This window comes from Tamandua tetradactyla, chromosome 8, assembly GCF_023851605.1.
Source record: "Tamandua tetradactyla isolate mTamTet1 chromosome 8, mTamTet1.pri, whole genome shotgun sequence".
Lineage (NCBI taxonomy): Eukaryota > Metazoa > Chordata > Mammalia > Pilosa > Myrmecophagidae > Tamandua > Tamandua tetradactyla.
This window is the reverse complement of record NC_135334.1, coordinates 2205146-2215208: the sequence shown is the minus strand read 5'-3', so window position 1 is coordinate 2215208 and position 10063 is coordinate 2205146. Positions and strand designations below refer to the sequence as shown.

The 10063-nt window shown below is 42.2% G+C and overlaps 1 pseudogene; it reads left to right on the top strand.

The window, feature by feature from the left end:
* Positions 1–8880: 8880 nt before the first annotated feature.
* Positions 8881–9820, top strand: LOC143643146 (lys-63-specific deubiquitinase BRCC36 pseudogene; annotated as a pseudogene).
* The last annotated feature ends 243 nt before the right edge of the window (positions 9821–10063 follow it).

Sequence of the window (10063 nt, the reverse complement as noted above, 5' to 3'; positions counted from 1 at the left end):
GTCCGAAAAGATGAAGAATGTCACAGGATGCTCCATGCACTAGAGAGATTTATTAGTCATTTGAACTGAAATGCACCCTGGAGCTGGGAATTAATGGCTTTCATTCAGTCAGTCACTCAACGAGCATGTGCAATTCACTGAGGGAGGTGCAATGACAGGGGCACAGATGAAAAACATAGACTTTCCCAGGAAGGATTGTACAATTTTTTTAATAAAAAAAAAAAGAAAGAAAAAAGAGAGATACTCAAAACCATATCCATCCCTTTTAACAAGTATTTATTGGGTGCCTACATGGGAGCAGACTGTGTAAATATTGCAGATATTGTGGTGAATGCCTATAACACGTTCCAAGGTGCAGTGCTGTAAGTTAAAGCATAAAATAGATCTCACAGAAATTCAGAGTCAGAAAAGAGCTTTCCTAGGCAGGGGAATGCAGCAAAGCATCATCCTTACAGAAGAGGAGGTAATGGGCTGTGCCTCATTTAAAGCAGAAAAACAAAGGATGGGAGGGAAATGGCACACTGGATAGAGAAACTGGTGTAAAGAGAATCCTAATGGTGAGAAAGAGCAGAGAGTATTTGGTAATCGATCCACTCTGGATCAATTACCAATAATGTGAAGGGGAATGAGGGAAGTTGGGGGCAGAGTTTGGAGGAAAGAAAATCCACTTTATTAGGAAATGACATGCCCAATGCTTTACTCTGAGAAAATGAATTTAATAATACTATGAAAGAAAGAAAGAGAGAGAGAAGGAAGGAAGGAAGGAATGAACAAACGAACGAACGAAGGAAGGAGGGAAGGAAGGAGGGAAGGAAGGAAGGAAGGAAGGAAGGAAGGAAGGAAGGAAGGAAGGAAAGAAGGAAGGAAAGAAGGAAGGAAGGAAGGAAGGAAAAGAAAGAAAGGGCCAGCCAATGAAACAAAATGTGAAAATTGATGAACCTGGGTATTGGAGGAGGGGGGTATGTTGGTATTGTTTGTATGAGCTTTGTATTAATTTTACAACTGTCCTGTAAGTTTGAAGTCATTTCAAAATTAAAAGTTTAAAGAAAATAAAAAGTTCACTCAGAATTGGAGAATCATAGGGAACAAGAGTGAAAGAGAAAACCTAGTTTTATCTACTGCTACAGTCCAGATGTGATGCAATGCCAGCTAGACTAGGAGGTAACTGTGTCAGTGGTTGGTTTGGGAATATATTTTGAAGAGAGCCAAAAGACCTTGCTGATAGTTTGTATGAGGCAGCGAGGGAAAGAGATGGATCAACATTGGAAGGATGAGAGCCTGGAGTGGGGACAGGTAGGAGTCTATTACAGATAGGATAGGCAAGCAGGAGTGAGGGGCTGCATCAAGGCAGGCAGCCAGAGGAGGAGAGGACCAGCGAGGAAGGCTGTGAGAGGTAGAGTGGTCAGGGCTTAGTGAACAATTGTAGGTGAGATCGAAGAAGGAAGCAAACGGGACTTGAATTTTTCTGACCTGGATTGTCAGAGGTTCAAGGGAGCCCTCTAACAGAAAGGGGGAGACGAGAAGAGGAGCAGCTCAGGAAAGCATCTTGTGAGTTGGTTTTGGACACCTGAGACCTTCTGGTGACAGGTACCCCAAATACAAGGAAGAGTGATCATGGGTCTTAGTGAGCAATGGGGAGCTACATCAGAGCTGGCTACTCGTGAGGTGCAGAATGTACCTGAAGCTGCATGCAGAGTGGAGAAGCCTTTGCCGCCCCTAGCACTCACGTGGATCTACCTGGTTCCTTTCTGAAAACCCAGGTCCAGGCCATTTTCCAGGCAATCATGATGGGGTAGAGAGTAGACAGTGACCTGAGGTCCACATCCTCCATGGCTCAGAACCGGCATGCTCCCTTGGCCCAGCATACTTAAGACACACTCATCCAAGCCTCCTCAATGGTTAACTATACCCTGACATGTTGAGTCCTGAGAACACACAGAGCTTTTCCCACACCTAAGGCAGGATTTTCCTCACTTCCTGTGTCAATCCTGACCACAGGATGTGCCTAAAACTTCTACTCACTTTTTCCACATTATGTAACCTGATTCCCTGAAATCTGACATGCTACCTGTCTCCTGTCAACTGTCCTTAGACAGGACTAGCCTGTGTCCATACGTTCATCCACTGGTAAGGTACTACATGCTCTAAGCACATGCTCATATACTCAACGACTTCCCCACTGGACCCACCTCCAGATCCCAGTGTCCCGGCCCCTGCTGTGGCTCTCCTCTTTCCTCCCCTTCCCCACGTTTTTGGCTAAGAGCTTCACATGCTTTTACACCTAGTCTACCCACGTAATTTCTGATCCTGCCAAGCTCAGAGCCATTTAGGAAGGCAGGTGGACAGGGCTGAGGGGCCCTGTGAGCTTCCTGAGCATGGATACAGCCTGAAGGTCCTTGCCGGAGCTCACAGCCTGACACATGGAAAGCCACAGCCGTGACACATCACTGCACGTGGGGCCCGTGACCTCTTGTCCATATCTATTGCTCCTTGGATTCCTCCATGCCTCAAACACCAAACCTGAGCTCATCATTTCACCACTAAAGTTCTCCCCATCCACTGGTCCCCACCTCAGGGAATGGTCCAAAGCTGACCCCATCCCACCGCCTACCTCCCACACTTTGATTAGCCTTTGACCTCTGTGTTTGTGGGAAAGACTGATGATGACAAATAGGCTCTCATTCTAATCTAATTTCTTTGTAAGTAGTTTGATGACTCTCTTTAGTTGCTTTCTTTTTCTTTTGATTCTTGATATGTTGCTATTTCGCTATTAGATATTTCAAAGGGGATTTATTCTGGTATATATTCTGCTCACTAATTGGAGTACACATTCAATGTGAGGGTTCATCTTTTCTTTGGATTTTAAAAAAGCCTCAGTATTATCTCTTCAACTTGTGCTTCCCTACCACTTTCTCTCTTACATCTTGTATCCCACCCTCCTCCCCCTGGATTCACTTTTCTTCTTGTTGTGAGGGCCATATGGGTAGAAAACTTTATTGCTGTGTTTCCCCCCAATAACATTGAGCTGGAACTAAATCCTAGCTGACAGTTGTTTCTTTAGCATTTTGAAGGTGTTACTTTATATTCTTCCAACTTCTATTATTATAGCTGTAACTTCTATTGTGGTAGACAGTGTTGGTAACTTCCACCTGGGCTGCTGCTCTTTGTCCCCCCGCTGCTAGGAGTACTGGATGCTAATGGCTCACAGATTCATCCTTCTCAGGAGATTTTCCATTGCCTGGGAGGAACTGCCCATGCTGAAATGGCAAGGAGGCGATATCACTCCCACACCCTTCCACCCCATTCAGTGACTGACTGACACTGGAGTAGAAAAGCTTGGTTCTCTCACCTCAGGCAGGACAACTCTGGGTGCCATTCCCAGACCCCCACAGGATCCATCAGAGAATCGAATTGAGCTTTTGTCTATTGGCTACACTCTAGCCTCTTCCCTCACGCAATCTTGCTTCCATCATTCCTTTACAGATTTAACCCCTTTAATAATAATAAAGTTGCATATGAATCTCTATCTCAGCCTCTTTTGAGGAACTGGACCTAAAACATACTTTTACTAGCAATAACGATTAGAATAACAGCAGACAATTATGGAGCAGTTCATATGGCCCAGCACTGACAGGCAAGCTCTTTATCTCTGTAATCCCATTTAACCCTTACAGTACCCTATGGAATGGAAATACTGTCATTGTGATTGGTTGTTTCCTGTAGCTGGTGTAACAAACTACCACAAACTCGGTGGCCTAAAACAATAGGAATGTATTCTCTCACAGCTCCGGAGGCAAAAAGTCTGAAATCAAGACGTTGGCAGGACAACACGTCTTCTGTAAGCTGTAGGGGAGGACCCTTCTCTACATCTGTCTAGAGGCTGTCAGCTCTCCTCGGTTTGTGGCTGCATCACTCCAGTCTCTGCCTCTGGGGTCATTCTCCCTCTTCCTTGTTCTATAAGGATTTTATGGTTGCATTAGGGCCCACCCACATAATCCAGGACAAGCCCCTCCTCTCAAGATCTGTAAATTAATCATATCTTTTGCCATACAAGTTAATAACCATAGGTTTTCAGGAATACGATGTTAGCATATCTCTTTTTCTTGGGGCGGGGGGGGGGCACCATTCAATGCACCACATCAGTTTATAGATGATGGGAAAACAGGGGAAGGGAAAAACAAAAAAGTATGATCAATAGAAACTGCAAAATAAGATGGAAGAAATACATCAGTAAACACAATTTTTAAACAGAAAGAGCATCTCAGAATCAAAATCAAAATCAAAATTTAGCAAAATATGGTTTATGGGGAAGAGATCTAAGTCATAAGACTCAAGAAGTTTCAATGACTTGAGAAGAAATAGAAGATTTTTAACAAGCCAATTATAAGAAAAGTGATTCAATTAGTTACCAAAATTCTTTCTAGAAAGAAAAGACCAGGGCCAGATGGTTTTACAAGGCAATTTTATCAAATATTTCAAAAAGAACTTATACCAATTCTGCTCAAACTCTTCCAGAAATTTGAAGAAATCGGAACACTACCTGTCAGGTCCCAGCTCAAGGCTCGGTCATCCTGTCCTGGTAGAGGGGTCAGGCTTTATTCATTCCCCTCCACGTGCTGCAACACACAGTGCCGGGTGTTCATACCATCGTTACACAAAGGTGCAGCATGCCAAAAGATATAACAAGTGCTGAATCATGGTGTGTTAGTTAGATTCAGTTGTCAACTTGGCCAGGTGAGCATACCCAGTTCTGTTGCTGCGGACACAAGCCAATGGTACGTGAACCTCATCTGTTGCTAATTACATCTGCAGTCGGGTAGGAGGCGTGTCTGTTGCAATGAGTGACGTTTGACTTAATTGGCTGGTGATAAATGAGAGAGTGCAACAGCACAGCCTAAGCAGCTCAGCATTCCTCATCTCAGCACTCGCAGCTCAGCCCAGGCCTTTGGAGACGAAGAAAGAAGTCACCCCGGGGAAAGTTGTCGGAACCCAGGGGCCTGGAGAGAAGACCAGCAGAGACCATCTTGTGCCTTCCACGTAAGAAAGAACCTCAGTGGAAAGTTAGCTGCCTTTCCTCTGAAGAACCAACAAAATAAATCCCCTTTTATTAAAAGCCAATCCGTCCCTGGTGTGTTGCATTCTGGCAGCTAGCAAACTAGAACACATGGTTCCATAACATGTGCTGAATCATGGTTCCATAACATGTGCTGACTCATTCTCTCCAGGAAGTTCTTTAGGCAGCTGTTTTAGCAGCAGACTGTTTACGTCTTCAAATATCCCTTAAACGGCCAGCCTTTTGAGGGATACCTTACTTCACAAAGCAGCACCTTGGGCCCACAGACCGCAACAGCAATAGAGGAGCAACATAAAACTACCAAAAACCCAGCCAGACAAGCCAAGTTTACCATCACCCATCACCAAGTCCCCATCATGGACGTCCATCAGGATTGCTAAGGGTCTTGTGGGAGAGCTTGAATAGCTGGTACCTCCCCATCCATTTCATGCAAAGTACCCCAAACAGAATCTTGATTGTCAGGGACATATATCCAACATTCAACATGTAAAACTGACAAATTCCTCCTTGAGAAGCTTTCAAAAGGGCCATTATGAATCCAACCCTGGCACCGTGGGATCAGCAATTCCATCCTGACCAAAAAGGGGAAAAGAAGCATAACTAACAAAGTATCAGTGGCAGAGAGAGTTCAAATAGAGTCAAGAGGCTACTCTGGAGGTTGCTCTTATGCAAGCTTCAGGTAGGCCTTGCTACCTATCATAACCTGCCAAACCCCAACCAGGACCATTCCAGCCAATCCTAAAGATCACCTATGGTAATGCATAAGATTCCACAAGGGTTCCATGCACTAGAGTAACTTTTCAGAAGCCTACAACCTCCAAATGGATCCCTGGACCAAATCAGTCCTGAAACTTAGAGGATACAGCCTCTCCAGAACATCAGATAGTCTCATCTTCCTAGCCCATATTAGTGACAAACCCTTCCAATATGAAAAATTTAGAATAGCCATAGCCCAGATAGCAAGATCAAAGGTGATGGTGGAGTTATACAGTGAAGATTTAACAAATGAATTTGAATGCTGAATCATTAAATTGATATCTCTTTTAATCTCCAGTATCTTAGAGCAGATAGAAGTAAAAACCTAAAATTGTGGAATTATAACCCATATCAAACTCTGAAATACATTCTACAACTAATTATGGTGCTGTGCTTTGAAATGTATTGCTTTTTTGTATGCCTGTTATTTTTCACAAAAAAAAGGGAAAAAGAGTCAATTGTGATGATAAAAAAAAAAATATCTAAGCCCTCCAGCCTGCCTACTGGAAACAACTTTTCTCCTGGAGAAGAAAAGAGAAAGAACCAGCTTCTGGCTCTTAACTCTTCCGTTTGAGTGTGATGCTTCTCACTTGCACACAGATTTTACTGGCCAAAGGAAGTCACAACACTAAACCTTAGGTCCAGGGGAAGGGAAATATAACCTTCCCCCGCCCACTCTGGGAAGTGAATATCTTGAACAATAATCCTACCTACCATAATAGGTCAGTGCCAATAACCAACAAAATGATTCACTAGGAAATCGTAGCAATTCTGTTATTTTATGAAAATAACAAGGTTAACTCAAAAATATTTTTATGCAGTTTTTTTCTTTGTATGCTGTATGGTGGGGTCATATTTCATCCTTTTTCCATGTGAGTATCCCCCTATTGCAGCACCATTTGTTGAATTTTTGTTTGGTTTTTTATTTGTTTGCTTGTTTGTTTGGGAAGCGCATGGGCTTGGAATCGAACCCGAGTCTCCCGATTGGCAGGTGAGAATTCTACCACTGAACTACCCTCACACACCCTAATGCAGTTTTACTGAGATATATTCACACACCATTCAAACCATCCACCGTATAAAATCACTGGCTCACAGTATCATCACATAGTTGTGCATACAACCCCATGATCAATTTTAGAACCTTTTAATTACTCCAGAAAAGGAATAAAAAGAAACAAGAAAACTCAAATTCCCCCATGCCCCCTATACCCCCTATTATTGACCGATAGTAATGTACTACATTTTTTAATGTTGACAAAAGAATATTAAGATATTGCTGTTAACTATATTTCATAGTTCGCAATGGGTACATTTTTCCCATAAACCCCTCTATTATTAACTCCTAATAGTGTCATACATTTTTTCTGATTCATGAAAGTTCATGAAAGAACTTTTTAATATTCGTACAGCTAATCGTGGGTATTGTTCACCACAAGATTCACTGTGTTATACATTTCCATGTTTTAACCTCCAACATTCCTTCATATATGACTCTGAAACAACCCTTTCCAGCACATTCATGTGCTTTTCAGCACTGTTAATCATTCCCAGAATAATGTGCTATTGTCACTTCTGTCCATTTTCAAATGTTTAAATCCAACCTAGTTAAGCATTCTGCATATATTAAGCAACCACTCCCCATTCTTTATCCTGGTAAACTATATTCTATACTTCATGTCTACAGGTTTATATATAATGATCAGTTCGTATCAGTGAAAGCATACAATGTTTGTCCTTTTGTGTCTCACTTATTTCATTTAATATAATGTGCTCAAGGCTCACCCATTTCTGTGCATGCTTCAAGACTTCATTCCATCTTACCACTGAATAATATTCCATAGTAATGTATACACCACATTTTGTTTATCCATTCATCTGCCCCTAAATATTTTTTAATTGACAAAATTACATGTAGAAATTGAAAAATTTACAGTTATACTGGGAGATGTTTACACATTTCTATGCAAAATGAGTAAATCGAGTAGAAAAAAAATAAGGAATTAAAGATTACACAATAAAGTAAACAATTTGATCATGCAGACATGGATACAGAATGCTGCAACAACAAAGGAAGGACATATATGGCACATTCATAAAAACCAAACTTGGACTAGCCCAGGGAACATCTCAGAAAATTTAAAAATATCAGTATCCCATAGACCACACGTTCTAACAAATTGTAATTAAATGAAAAATAACAAAGACTGTCTAAGATAGTACAAGAAATACTTTCATTAAAAATCTTAAGGCATTCTTAAATAATCACTTGGGTATAGTAAATCACTGCTTAAATAACAAAATCTTTAGAATCGAACATAAAAATATAATGCACCAAAACTTATGAGGTGCAACTAAAGCCATTGTGCCAGTTTGAAGCTATTATATACCCCAGAAAAGTCATGTCCTTAACCCCTCATTTAATATTGCTGAGTGGAATTTTTTTGTTGTTTCCATGGAGATCTGACCCACCCAGTTGTGGGTCGTAACTTCTTATTAGATGGTCTCCATGGAGCTGTGTCTCCACCCATTCAAGGTGGGGTTGCTTCCTGGAGCCCGTTAAGAGGGAACCATTCTGGAAAAAGCTTGAGAACCACCACAACCAACAGAGCCACCAGAAGGGACAGAGCCCCTGGAGAAGCCATTGAAGAAGCCTGGAGAGAAAACCAGCAGATGTTTCCATGTGCCTTTCCAGCTGAGAGAGAAATCCCAAACATCATCGGTCTTCTTGATCCAAGCTTCTTTCCCTGGGTGCCTTTGGACATTTTCACAGCCTTGGAACTATAAACTTGCAACTTACTAAATTCCCCTTTTTAAAAGCTGTTCTATTACTGATACATCGCATCCTGGTAACTCATAAACTAACACAGTCATACTTACAGGTAAAAATATAGTCTTAAAGGCCCCACCCCACAGTCTGCAGCTCCGCCCCTCAGGAACCTGGCACCTGAGCCCAGGCCTGGGTGGAACACCGAGCCCCTGGGCACCAGAGCAACGGGTGGGCCAGTCGGAGCTGAGCGTGAGGCAGATGTGAGTAGTTTCAGACCAAGATGGCAGTGCAGGTGGTGCAGGCAGTTCACCTCAAGTCTGACACTTTCCTGGTTTGTCTCAACTATGCCCTGAGCACAGAAAAGGAGGAGGTGATAGTGCTGTGCATAAGGGAGTTGAATGATGACCCAAGGAGTGACTCAAAATTTGCATATATTTTGCAATATATATGAGCGGAAATGAGCACAGTCGTGAAAAGGTTGACACTGTGAAAACTGTTCACATTCATTCTGTCATCATCTTGGACGCTCTGATAAGAGGAAGGACTGAGTGGAAATTTCTCCAGAGTAGCTGTCTTCAGCTTCAACAGAGGTGGTGAGGTTGGCTGAACTAACAGGTCACAGCATGAAAGCTTTGGTATCATTCTCATCCTCTTGTAACTGTTTGGCCTTCACATGTTAATGTTTGCACCCAACCCATGTACCAGTTAATGGATCGAGGCTTTGTAGGACTTATTTTTTCCTGTTTCATGGAAGATACAAACATAAAGACTGGCCGGGTTCTCTACACTTGTTTCAAATCCATATAGGCCCAAAAGAGCTCAGAGTCCCTTCACAGTCTCCTACTGGAGCTCAAGATGGCACATTTCCATTTGGAGCCAGAAGGATGAGGAAAGATACGAAAGAATTGAAATCCCAATCCATATTATACCTCACGTCACCACTGGGAAAGTGCCTTGAATCAGCAGTAGCACTGCCCAAGATCTTGTGCCAGGGAGGAACAGGATGCATCAGGACGATCCACAGCCTTACACATCTGTACTCAACAACCAAGATCCATAAAGTCTCAGTGTTTACTAAGAATCTGTGCAGTCAGATGTCAGCACTCAGCGGGCCTCTCCTCCAGTTGTTGGAGGACAGACTGGAGCAAAACCAACAACATTTGCAAGAGTTGTAACAAGGAAAGGAAGAACTTATGCAAGAACTTTCTTCCCTAGAATAAGGCAGGAGACAAAATGGAGAAAGATGAAAATATCAAGATGTAAGACTAATTAACCTAAATCAATTCTGAAGAAGAATAAAGTTGGAGGACTCACATTACCCAATTTTAAGACTTGGTATAAAGCTACAATAATCAAGATTGTATGGTGTTGACAAAGAGATAATAACAGAGATCAACTGAACAGAATAGAGGAACTGGAAATAGACTCATACAAATACGTCCATCTGATTTTGACAATGATGC